Consider the following 13666-nt stretch of genomic DNA (forward strand, 5'->3'; position numbering starts at 1 on the left):
AACATGAACCACCCTGTTTGTTTCATGTAGGTGCCTAGAAACAACTTTTAATTTCTATTTGGAAAGAGACAAACCTGGGTTATACATGGACTTTTACTGTGGAATCTGTTAGTATTTCTTTTTTCAAGTATCACTTTCAGTTTATGTGAGGAAACTTGTCCCCCGGGCATTATTTTAAGGGCATTTGTGAATTTATACTGTATAGTGCCTCCAAACTGATTTTACCAAGGCAATTTTGATCATGTCACTACCTTACTCAAAACCCCTCAGTGATCCTCTTTCTTTCTCCATTGCCTACAGGCTAAAGTTCTAAAAGGCCCTCAATAATCTGGCAGCAATCAGTGCCAGGGACCTCACTTCCTACCCTCTCTGCCCAGACTCTCTTCCAACCAGGGCAAGGAGAACTTAAAATTCCTATCCAGTGGAGTGTGATGTGTGCTGTGGACCAGGGAAAACCATGTATTGTATTCTAACCACTCTCTCCAATAACAGTTTTGTGTTGTTTTGTTTGTCTTTTTAGGGCCATACCTGCATCATACAAAGGTTCCCAGACTAGGGGTCAAACCAAAGATGTAGCCACTGGCCTACACCACAGCCACAGCAATGCCAGATCTAAGCTATACCTCAGCTCACAGCAACGCTAGATCCTTAATCCACTAGGCAAGGCCAGGGATCAAACTTGCATCCTCACGGTTACTAGTCAGATTTGTTTCCACTGAGCCATGCTGGGAATTCCTCCAATAGGAGTTTTATTGAAATTATCCTGTAATTTTCCCTGATTCCATATTGATTGTGGTGGAAGCGGACCTCTTAGATCATTTGGCTGTGAAGAGTTGGTTCTACACCTGATGGAGAGGAAGGGACAACACCCAGAGATCCTGGACTTAGAGCCTGAATTAGACTTGGATTATCTTCCCTAAAAGTTTGTAAATGCACATAACAATGTATGGGTAGGAAAAAGGATATGTATGGATGCTGAGCCAGAAATAGATTGCAGAGGACTTTGGGATACCTCCTCAACTTATTATCCACTCCTCTTGTAGAAAAACCATGCTGTCTGAGTGGCCATAAACCACATCTCCAGCTCTAGGTGGACATTAGTTTGTCTAAACCAATCATCGTCATCCTACCCCCCTTGAAACCAACATTGGCTCAGTAACCCAGACCTAAGTCATTAGAATAACAGCTACTGTGACTGAGTTAAGGATGGCACAAACAGAGCAAATCCAACAATTTTTGTTCAAAGGCTAAAAGAAACTACCCTCTTTTTTGGATATGAACAAGGAATCACATAGGCCAGACATGGTAGGCCAGACTTTAAGATGGCCCCCAATGATTCTAGTCTCCTGATAGCCTCTCTCACAATGTACCAGGGTTGGTCTGTATGACCAATAGGGTGGAAGTGATGATGGTATGCAACGATAGCCTCCTGACAGTCACATCTTAATATAACCCCTCTCTCACAGTGTGCCAGGGTTGGTCTGTATGACCAATAGGGTGAAAATGATGGTATGTCACTTCTGAGATTACATAGTAACACACAGAGTTCTCTCTCTTTCTCACTCTCTCTCTCATATTACTGTCTCTGGAAGAAGCCAACTGCCGTGTTAAAAGAAACCTAAACAAAAGCCCATATGACAAGGAACCAAAGCCTCCAGGCAACAGTCACATGAATGTACTTGAAAGCAAATCCTCCAGCCCCAGTGGAGTCACAGATGACCACAGCCCAGCTGATATCTTGATTGCCACATTGTGAGAGACTCTGAAACAGAGTTACTCAGCTAAGCCTTGCCTGGACTTCTGTCATACAGAAACTGAGACAATAAATGCTTATTTCCTAATTTGCTAAAGTTTGGGGGGTAATTTGTTATGCAGCAATAGATAACTCATACACTGGGGGAATCATTCTTGCAACTAAGAAGAGCACTAGGCTGCAGGTAAAGAAAAGGCTATGAGGATCACAGAGAACTAGGGCTACAGCTCTAATCAATGCCCCCTTGAAGCCCACTTTACCTCTAGTTACCTTCAGCTACATAAGCCAATAAATAAATGTCTTTGATTTTTTAGACTGGTTTCAGTTCAGTTTTCCAGTACTTGCATAGAAAAGTAGGCTGATGCACAATTTGTTTGGAAAGGAATCAATGCCTCCAAAGGTGGCTTCCAAACTACCCAGATCTCTGCCTATTTGCTCAAAGAACACCCTTTAGTCTCTGCTCATTTTATCCTTACTCATTCTTCAACTTTTCTGATCTGATGACCACTGCAAAAGGGTATCTAGGTAATCTAAATTCGTATGGCACTTTACCAGTCACTTCTAACCATTTGCTACTTGTTGTACACTGTTTTATCTTTGACGAGTATACATTTATTGTAACTTCCTTGAAAGTAGGGACCATTTTTATGTACTTCTAATCCCCATGGTATGTATCATGGAAGGCATTAATTAACTATTAACTGTTTGATTAGCTTTATCAGTTGGAATTTCTTAATGCAAAAGTGACCTACCTGGCTTGGAATCACACATTCCAATCTTCATTCTGGCAGGTCAGATGCCAAGATATCTACTGTGGCAAAAAAGAAAAATCAAGAGAAATAAGGGGGTTGCCCTTTTCATTGACCCATGTTTTCTTAATTTTATCCCCTGGACATGCAATAATGATGGATTTTAAATATGCTCTTTGGTTCCTGACAACATTATCCCATAATGCTTTCTGCATATTTGAAAAGGATGCAGAGCTGTCCAGGTAAGCTATGGGTATTACATATATTTTTGAAGCATACGTAATATCCATTCTCAACAGCCTGAACTCAGTAGAGTACGGGTATAAAATGTCTTTTTTTTCCCATTTACTAGTATATCCTGTCTGCTGAATCTTCCTTTCTCATCCCTTAACAACATTCTGGGTAGCTCCTATAGCTTTGAAACAATGACATTATTAAGAAGACATAGCTGGCAGCATTATCAGCCTCATAAAGTATTCCCTCTTGTAAAATGCCATGCATTAACCACTTGGTATTATGAAGAAAGAAGACAAAAATGTTCAGTTTTCAAAAAAGGGTATAGGAGACATTAATAAATAAGATCAGCAAACACTGCCTCATTCTATCCATAAATTCAGTTTTCAGTGTTAAAGACTATTCCTCCCTTCTATCATACTTTCAATTCTCATCTGTTCTCCAAAATGTTATACCTTCTCAAATACCTCCACATAATACAGAAAGGAAATGACTTAAGATGCAATGCAAAACTGCCAGAGAATCAGCCAATAAAAATGAGTCATAGGGGTTACTTATTCCAATGCCTTACATCCAAGACACTGGTGAGAATTTTTTCTTCCATCCTGCCTTCAAATATGAACACTAATTATATCACAGAGATACTAATTCCATTTTGGAAATTCCAAATCTTACAATATTCCTTGCCTGTTGAATGATATAAAAAGTATATTCAGAGTTCCCAACATGGCTCAGCGAAAACAAATCCAACCAGTATCCATGAGGATGCAGGTTCGATTCCTGACCTCCCTTGGTGGGACAGGGATCTGGCGTTGCCATGAGGTATGGTGTAGGTCACAGACATGGCTCATATCCCTCACTGCTATGGCTGTAGTGTAGGCCAGCAGCTGTAGCTCTGATTTGACCCCTAACCTGGGAACTTCCATATATCTCCGGTCTGGCCCTAAAAAAAAAAAAAAAAAAAAAAAAAAAAAGCATATTCAAAAACTAAGGGCTTTAAAAAAAATCTATTTAGTAGTTCCCTTGTGATGCAGTGGATTAAGGATCTGGCATTGTCACTGCTGGGACCTGGGTCACTGCTGTGGTGTGGGTTTAATCCCTGGCCTAGGAACTTCCACATACTCTGGGTGCAACCAAATAAATTAATAAAATAATCTATTAAATTTAAAATTATTGGCCAGTCTAGCAAAAAATATCTTGACTACATTAGTCAGTTGAAACTTGAAAGCAATAAAATCTGTTTCTGTTTTCACAAGACACCAAAATTATTTATTGCCATCTTTAAGTACAAAAGTGAAACAAACTCTACTATATCTGCTCTAAAAGAATAAAATAGTAGCTAATGTATTTTGGCTACTTAAGACAGTCAGGCTCACAATTATTCTAATCTTTGAGTTTCAAAACAGGAGATTCTCCTGGGAACAGAATCAATTTCAAGTCTAAAAGTTGGAGACTTGGTAGGAATTTGCAAGTACCTCTACTCATCAAGCAAGCAAAATACCTTGTGAAAAGTCAGTCACATATTAACACGGTCCTTTACAATTTGAGAAATGTCTTCTTATACATTGTTTAATGTGATGTGAGAGATTCCCTGGGGGAGAAGCATAGGAGATAAGGAAAATGAGGCTCAGTGAAGGTCAGTAACTTGCTCAAGATCACAGCAACTGGCAGGGCAGAAAGGAAAACACAGGTCTCTTGATTCCCAGCCCAGGATCCTCCCACCCTAACAGGCTGCTGCAAAAATCCACGGAGTTCTCTGAAATCCTGAGAACATGTCATCTACCACCCTGCCATCAACCAGTTAAAATTACATCAGTTAAAATCAGTCACTCAAAATCATGTTCAGTATGGAAAAATGCTTACAACACACTTCATTTATTCATTCATTGAAAACACTTTGTTGAGAACTATACTATACGCCTGGCATTGCGCTGGCCTCTGGGGTACAGCCGCAAGTAAACCAGACATGGTTTCTACTCCCCTGGAGCTTACAGTTAAGTTAATGGGGAGACAGATATTATTCACCAAATCACGCAAGTAAATATATCATTATAAATCAAAAGTAACACTGTCCAAAATGACTGTAACACACTTTGAAAGTGTCTAACAGAGAGACATAGACTCATCTGAAACACCAGGATGGCTGGGATGGGAGGAGGGGTGGGGAAGTAAGGAACATCCCAGGTCATGGAAGGACATGCCAGGCCAAGAGAACCACATTTAAAGAAGTCCTAAGGCAAGAAGAAAAATCGAACATATTTTACGATAGCAATTTCATGTAAGCAAAGTAGAGAAGTCTAGCAAGAAATACACCAAAACATTAATGATGTTTTCTTTCAGCAAATAGATGGTGATGTTCATTTTCTCATTTATGCTTTATTGAATGTTCCAAATTTTCTACAATGAAAAACGAACACTTTTTGATCTGCGAGGAAAGTCAGCCTAAAAAAAAGTGGGAAAGAGCGGACTAGAAAATCTGGCCCAAAAGGCTCCTGTGTGAGGAGGAGGAGAAATAGAACTCTCCCAGTCACTTCAGGCCCAGAAATCCAGAAGCTGGAGCGGGAAGCTGGAAGTTAGTGGTACGAGAACATAATTAGCTTTGGTGATTTAAAATATCCCTGAATACTTAAATGTATAAAGCCGTGAACAAAAAGGAACTAATGCGTATTGAGCCCTCTTATATGCCAAGCACTATTCTACACTCTTTATAGCATTTCCTGGAAGAGTCGTATACGGATAGCATGTTTATTTCCACAATTTACCCTCTGTGTTTCTTGCTCTACACTAACCCTACAGGATGGATATTATAATCCTCATTTTATTAATTAAAAAGAATACAAGATTTAAAGAGAGGTCAAGTAATTTGCTTAGAGTCAGGCATATATTAGGTGGGAGAGCTGGGATTAAAAGAATGGGTCTGGGGAGTTTCCTCCATTGCTCAGCAGTTAACGAACCCTACTAGGACCCGTGAGGATGCAGGTTCAATTCCTGCATTTCTGTGGCTGTGGCAAAGGTCGGCAGCTGTGCTCCAATTTGACCCTAGCCTGGGAATTTCCATGTACTGCAAGTGCAGCCCTAAAAAGCAAAAAAAAAAAAAAAAAAAAAGTTTGTAAATGTGACAGAGATTGTTTACATTAAGATTTTCCAATAAGAATTGGGGAAATGTATGACTATGTTGTCTTGTTGCCAGCCAAAGATGAAGGGATTATGCTGGCAGGATGGTAGGTGACCTGTGCAAAGCACAGTATTTTTAAACCCTTACACTGTGCCAGGGATTGTTCTAAGTAAATTAGAAATCTTGTATAATTTAATCCTCATAACAATCCTGTAAGTACTATTATTATCCCCAGTTTGCAGATAAGGAAATTAAGTCACAGAGAGGTAAAAATAACTTGCCCAATATCACACAGAGCTGTTATCTGAAGCAGGCACTGTGGATTTGGAATCTGTAAGCCTAACCACCAAGCTATGTATCATTTCTAAACTCTTAACTAACTCTCTTGGTCCCCTCTATGCATGAGAGATCTATTTCCAAAATTTCCTTCCATGTGCTGGTGCCCCTGCTTAAATCAGTGAAAACAAGCTCCTTTAGAAGCTTAGGAGCAGGTAGAAAACCACTTCAATGCTGCCGTTTCCCTAAGAGTCTGAGACCTAGCCTGAAAGGAAGTCTGCTTCTGATTCTCAGAACAGCTACTATACATTAATACATGAGCTCTGATTGCCCAAATGCAGCTTGCCTTGTGAAAATAAAATGTCTAGCCTAGTGGTCCTCAAACTGTAGTATACATTAGAATCACTTAGAAAACTTGTTCAAACACAGACTATGGGGCCCTACCCCCAAAAGTTCTGTTTCAGTAGATCTGGGGTGGGGCTAAAAATTTGTATTCTAACAAGTTCTCAGGAGATGCTGATGCTTCCGGTTAGAGGGACTTTGAGAACCATTGGCACAGCCTAATAGAAAGTGTGACAGTCCTCGGAAGCAGGACTCACAAGAGTGTCTTCCACTGGAAGCCCCGAAACTGAGAGTTCTTCTCATCCTGGCCCTAGCCCACTTTCATAGCTGGGTTCCAGAGTGGGTAACTGAGATAGAGGAGGAACCATCATTCTCAAACCTGCAGTAAACCAGAGCTGGAAGTGTCTGCAGAAAAATAAAAAAAATGAAGTTTTAGATGGTAGAAATTTGTATTTTTCCCCTTTTTATTCTTTTTGTTGTCGGTGGTTTAAGGGGGTCTGGATTACTATGTCATTTGGGTAATCAGCTTAATCTGACAAGAAAAGCAAGATATGGTCAAGCTTTAAAATATTGGGGTTATATTTATCTCAAAATCTTGAACTAAATTCACCTACAAATATAAAAAAGAAAAATTCCATTCTGCATTTTGAGTTACAAAGGTCTGGAAATCTAGAGATGACTTGAGTAACACCTGAGCGCCCTCTGGTGGGAAGTGAATTCTCCATTGTTCAAGCAGAAGCATTTCCCACTCTAAACAACAATAAATGAAACTTCTATTATTTTTTCCAACATTTTGAAGTTGGTGTTTTATGTATTGAAAACAAATATAAAGAAAAAGATTACTGGAGAAAATAGATTTTGGAAAGCACTGCTATGAAAATAACTAAATTTCAGATCAGATATATTGATGTAAATCAAATCTGTTCCTCCTCAAATTTGTACCCACTAGTGTTAGCTCCACTGATGATTATTGCCTGAAGCAGTTATTATAATGATGACAGAAAGAATATTTTTCTAGATTACAAAGCACTTGGACAGCAGTTTATATACAAAACTAAGATTCTAGTAACTCCTGAAATTATCTCAAGTTATAAGTAGTCTGCTGGGCTCACTTGAAAATGCCTACATCTTTTAAGTCACCAGGATTGCTTCCATCTATTTGACACTTTTCAAAGCTATCATTTGTGGAGTTCCCGTCGTAGCTCAGTGGTTAACGAATCCGACTAGCAATCATGACGCTGCAGGTTCGATCCCTGACCTTGCTCAGTGGGTCGAGGATCTGGCCTTGCCATGAGCTGTGGTGTAGGTCACAGACGCGGCTCAGATCCCACATTGCTGTGGCTCTGATGTAGGCCGGCAGCTACAGCTCCAATTGGACCCCTAGCCTGGGAACCTCCAAATGCCGTGGGAGCGGCCCAAGAAATGGCAAAAAGACCAAATAAATAAATAAATAAAAGCTATCATTTGTGTTCTGTAAAGTATCTTGACCCACTGCATGGGTCTCTCTGGATTCATAGAACATATCTATATGTTAAGAATCAGGCCTAAGGGATTGAGCTCAGAACATCTTTAAAATATTAAATAAATCCAAGAGGAAATCTCTAGCACTTGCCTGGTTGCTAGTAACCACCAGTTGGAATATTATAACATGACATCAACATCTTCTCACCAAGCCTTCAATCCACCTAGAGCTGATGAAAATTTTGAATAAATTATATTTTTAATATAATAACTAAGTTATATCTTGCAGTATTTCCCTCCTTTTAGAATTTTAATAATATCACTTAGCATTTAATGAACACTATACACTATTCATAAAAATCTTATGTGATAAGCACCCTTACTGCTTCCATGTTACAGAGTAGGAAATTCAGATTTGTAGTGTTAGAACACTTGCCCAAGTACGCACAGCTTGTTAAAGGCAGAGAATTAAACCCAAGAAGTCTTAACCACACTCTTAACCAGTATGGTACACTACTTCCCTTTTTATAATTTTTTTAAATCTATTTGCTTGTAATAAAGAAAAAGACAAGTGAGGACATAGTCTTCTATTTGAAGGTACCCCTGGTATGTTTACCACCCATTATCACTATAAATCTGTTTCTCTACTAGATTCCTTTATTTCTATAGAGACCTGTGCCATCCTTTCAATCTCTTGTGATCCAACCACCTGTAACCTTTGACCTGATCCTCACTCTCAAATGCAATCTCTTCCATCTCTGGTCCCCTCCTCTCTATTCCAGTTTCTGGCATCCTGGTACGGTATTCTAACTCTTCTGCTTTCCATCTTTCTACCTCCATTTTGTCTCATATAATACCTGAGATTATTTTTCTCAAAGCATAGTTCTGTTCACATCACTGCCAGTGCAATGCCCAACACCTTACACATAAAACTCCAAGGTCTCTTATGACCTGGCCACATTCCCCTCCTCAGGCTGTAGCAAATTCTTCAATGTAATCACAAATAGGAGGTCTCAGTTGTTCTCAAACAATATTGCAAGGGTGTCCATGAGCACCTGTGGCATAGGGACGTTTCTGGGCTAGGGGTCAAATTAGAACTGCAGCTGCCATCTTACACCACAGCCACAGCAATGCCAGATCAGAGTCGTTTCTGCGACCTACACTGCAGCTTGTGGCAATGCCAGATCAGATCATTAACCCACTGAGCCAGGCGAAAGATGGAACCCACATCCTTACGGATACTAGTCGGGTTCTTCACCCACTGAGCCACAATGGGGACTCCTGCTTAGACATTTCTCTTCCATCTCATCTCCAATCCTTCATGGCTTAGGTCAAACACTACTTTTGGCAAACAAGAAATTATCTATGCTCCTCCAAGTTTTATTTCTACTTCCTCTGTGCCATTTACCATCTTCGACCTTGTGTTTCAGGACAAATCCATGTGGGTGGTTGACAACCACCTTAAGCTCTGTGTGACCAAAGCTGACATCATCTTCTCTCATATTCCAAACTTTTCAGAAACCTGGGAGTCACCCTAGAGAACTCCTTCCTCATCCTCCCCCCTTAGTTTGAATCAGGGGCCAAATTTTGTGCTCCCCAAGTATCTCTCACATTCACTCCCACTCAATCCTCTTGTCCTCATTATCTCTCACAAACTTTAGCATTTAGTCTCTAACTCTTTCCTTTTCCTCTAATCTTACTCCCTCAAATCCATCCTCTGTACCACCACACAAGCCAACTCCTAGAGATTCAAGTCTCCACGTAACGCCTCTGTTCAAATCCATCTAGAGTTCTCCACTGCCAGATCAGATCATAGAGTATAGTCCAAGATCCATAGCATAGGATCATGTATTATCTAGTTTTGTGTCCTATCACTTTCCACCTTCATTTTGCAATCCAGTAACATCAAACTGATTCCAGTTCCCCCAACACAATCTGTTACTTGATACTTCTCTGCCTTTGTTCTGCCAGGATTCATCTTCCCCTTGGTTCTCCCTCCTCCATGGCTTCTATGTTGCATTACCCTTGGGAGCAGGTATCATTCACATGGGATAAAATTAGTTGTGCCAACAGTAGCCCCTGACATCATCAGCTCCAATTCTGTACCTGACAAACTCATACCTGTGATTCTGGTTCAGTTTGAAATTCATCTCTCCCAGGAAGCTTCCCTGGACTTCTTCGGCAGGCTGTGCACAGGGCTTTCATTACAACACATTGCCATCATTTTAAAATTGTCTGGTTATGTGTCTGCCTCTCCCATTACTAGACTTGAAGGCGAAGACCATGACTCACTTATATTTGTAGCTCCACTTCTAGCCCAGTGTTTAATACATTCAATACATGCTGGTTAAACTGAAATGTTGTGTTCATGCCATCTCATTGTCAGGACGGTAATTTGCTACAGAGGAGAAACTCTGGTTTACAGTTCATACCCTAACATTCTCCATAGTCATTGTATACAAGGCTGACTAAATATCAGAATCTCCTGGAGAGTTTTTTTAAATACAGTTTCTGAGAATTGAGCATATTACAAAGGTGGCATTTCTTTTCATTGGGGGGAAAAGATAGCAAGTATTTCTCCAATAGTGCTAATTTTTACAACACTTATGGGATATAACATGATTAATAGTTTAACAATATGATTATGATAGGGAGATAATGCTGAGTAAGTAGAGAAAATGTGTACAAAGCATGGGACACAGAGACACTTTGCTGGGAAGGCTGGCTTCTCTGTTGGCATGTCCAATATTTATTTACCTGGGCATAAATCTTATGTTTACCTCTGGGGTTTGTGAGGTGTGATACAAGAAAAATTACCAGGTCAAGGCCTAATATTAAAGAGGAGAATAAGGATCTGGAGTGAGTGGAATGTAAAGAAAATGAAGAATTTTGTGCTGTAGATTTTAATATATTATTTTTTGTATTTAATAAATACATTTCTATTCAAAATCCCTTTATTATTGAAATCCCTGCAGCAAAAATAACTTGGTTATTGCCAATCTAAAACTCTCTAACCCCTTATTTCCTTTTTCTACTGAAATGATTGTTTTGACAACATATTTGCATAGTGAGAAGTATCTCAGGAATGATACTATTGAGTTATAGTGGGACATATTATATTAAAAAATAGTATTGGGAAAACCGACTGAACAAATGCAGCTTACAGATGAGAGAAGAAAAAAATCATTAAACAACATCAACATGACAAAACCTGAACTCATCTTTTTTCCCAAATCTGGCCTTTTTCTCACTTCTCTAAGAGAAGCACAGTGGCTCACACCTTTCTAAGACAGGCATACAGTGCCATGTTTGACTCTCATGCCCTCTCCTCAATATCCAATGCATTACCTAGTCTTATCAGTTCTACCTCTGAAGCATCTTGTGAATCTGTTCACTTTTCTCCAGTGAACTTCCAACATCCCAGGTTAGACTTCTATCATTTCATACCTGGATTTCTGCTATAGCCTCCTAAGGAGTATCCTTCCCTACTTCCTTGTGCTTTTCCAATCCATTCTTACAAATCATAGCCAGAGCAGCCACTCTAAAAATAAACCCAATCAGTTCATTCCCCTGTTTATAACCCTTCAATGGCTCCCCATTTATAGCAGAATAAAGAGCACACTTCTTAATGTAGCTAAAAGAATGCTGCATTTTCTGGCCCCTTCTCTAGGCTAATATCTTGCCACTTTCTCCCTCAAGTATTCTAATCCAGACACAATGAGTTTATTTCACTCCTCTCTCATTTCCTAGTTTCTGCATATATGTTACATTTGCATTACCACTTTTTCTATCCCTTGGCCATTTCCTACCTATCAAGCAGCTTACCCAACATCCTTCCCCATCAGTTTGTGCTGGATTCTGAGCTCTCTGTTCCCTATGTCATCCTGTACTATGCCCATCCTAGGTGCTACCCTAACAAATTATATCAATTTAATTGTCTCTTTTTCCATCAGACTGTAAACCCACTAAAGGTAGAGATTTTGCCTATCATATTCACTCCCAAACCTCTGGGCTTAACACAATGTCATGTACCTGGTAGGCATTCAGTAATTAATTGGTCAAATGGATGGATGGAAGGATAAATGCATTAATGAACAGACTGTATGATAAGTGTTATACATTTATCATAAAATTATCAGAGGGTATTAAGACAACCTTCAGGTTCTCTGATTCACTAGAAGGACAGGAACAGAGAAGATTTCATACTCACATTATGATTTATTATAGAAAAATACAGATTAAAATCAACAAGGGAAAAAGGTACATAGAGCAGAGTCCAGGAGATTCTAAATGCAAGCGTCCAAATGTCCTCTCCCAGAGGAGTCTCATGGACAGCACTTAACTCTCCCAGCAATGATGTGTAACAACAACATACAAAGGGTTGCCAACCAAGGAAACCCACCTGAGCCCTGGTTCCAGAGTTTTTATTGGGGATGGGGGGAGTCACATTGGCATGACGCACCTGCATGACTGACCTTAGTTACTCAGTCTCCCACTCTCCACCTAAAGGTCAAACTGATATAGGATGACCCAAAGCCCAGTAATGAAAAAATAGGCACTCACCACAAATCACACTGTTAGCATAAACTACTGTTTTCCCCAGCTATTCAAAGGTGGAGCATACCCATGAAAACTTTCATAAGCCAAAATAGTGTAAAATGAAGAAGGAATTACCTTAGGACACATCTAAGGTAATAGATGTACAATATAAATCAAGATAAAGCCAGTTCAAAGCTGTGGCAGCTGGATGCCAAGATGCCAAGTGTAGTTCCCTGGGGAAGGAGCTTGGCAGTGCTACTCCTGCTGCTAAGGGTGCTGCTGCCTCTGCAACTGCTCACTGCAAACAAATGCTGACCATTATTTCCTCTTTTTGCCTTTTTTCATAAAAGCAAAATTCCTGTTTGGATCGCTTTCAATTCACAAAAACAGATACTAATAATACAGTCTTTTGTGAAAGCAATGTGGTGTAAAGTGAACTTTAAAAAATCCTGGGATACCTGCATCCGGTGTGACACAAAGTCTCGGTTGCACAAAGACACTCTTATCAGGAAGGATATTTCAAGGGCTCAGAAGTTACCTCTCAGGAGGTCATCAAAGGCCACTCCTAAAGACCTTTAGAATGTACAGGGTTTGGGCAACCCAGGCCTGCTGAGTTAATCTCCCTCTTCTGATAGAAACTAAGTAGACTAAAGTGAGCCAAGGAAGATATCTCAACAGATATGACACCTGAGCTGCCTCCTGAAAAAACAAGCATCAGCCAAAAGAAGTAACAGATGTGAAAACACTCTAAGCAAAGGTAGAAGTAAAAGCACCAACGTGTAACTGAGCATGGCTCTATAGGGGACTGAAAGTAGCTCCCATGGCTGAATCCTCTCTATTCACAGATCCTCAAGCTTCCATGAAGTTCCTATTGCTACCCCCCACCCACCTGTATTTATTTTCTCCCTAGGATATCTTTTCACAAACTGGAAATATGATTCTTTTATCATCCTGTACTCTTCCTAGTCTATTTTATGTGTTATGCAGAACTTTTTGCCCAAAGGCACACAAATAATTTATTTCAAAGTATTGTCTGCATCTATTTTCCTTTTTTTAAATGATTTTTATTTTTTCCATTATAGCTGGTTTACAGTGTTCTGTCAATTTTCTACCATATGGCAAAGTGACCCAGTCACACATCATTCTTTTTCTCACATTATGCTCCATCATGTGCCATCATAAGTGACTAGATATAGT

At 39.8% G+C, this 13666-nt stretch overlaps 1 protein-coding gene across 10 annotated transcripts in view; it reads right to left on the minus strand.

The window, feature by feature from the left end:
• Window positions 1–13666, minus strand: part of CCDC85A (coiled-coil domain containing 85A) — a 691471-nt gene that overhangs the window by 609829 nt on the left and 67976 nt on the right. For 6 of the 10 annotated variants that reach the window (XR_002342946.1, XR_002342945.1, XR_002342947.1 and 3 more), the window contains exons 7-9: window positions 6727–6874; window positions 4238–4327; window positions 2506–2564 (exon numbers count right to left, since the gene is read on the minus strand). The exons of 1 other annotated variant lie outside the window; for it this stretch is intronic. The gene's annotated coding sequence lies outside the window, so the exon portion shown is untranslated. Of the gene's footprint in view, window positions 1–611; window positions 2565–4237; window positions 4328–6726; window positions 6875–7851; window positions 8161–13666 lie in introns of those variants that run through there. 3 more of the 10 variants (XR_002342951.1, XR_002342953.1, XR_002342954.1) reach the window with 3 other exon arrangements.

Source organism: Sus scrofa, chromosome 3 (assembly GCF_000003025.6).
Source record: "Sus scrofa isolate TJ Tabasco breed Duroc chromosome 3, Sscrofa11.1, whole genome shotgun sequence".
NCBI classification, from domain to species: domain Eukaryota; kingdom Metazoa; phylum Chordata; class Mammalia; order Artiodactyla; family Suidae; genus Sus; species Sus scrofa.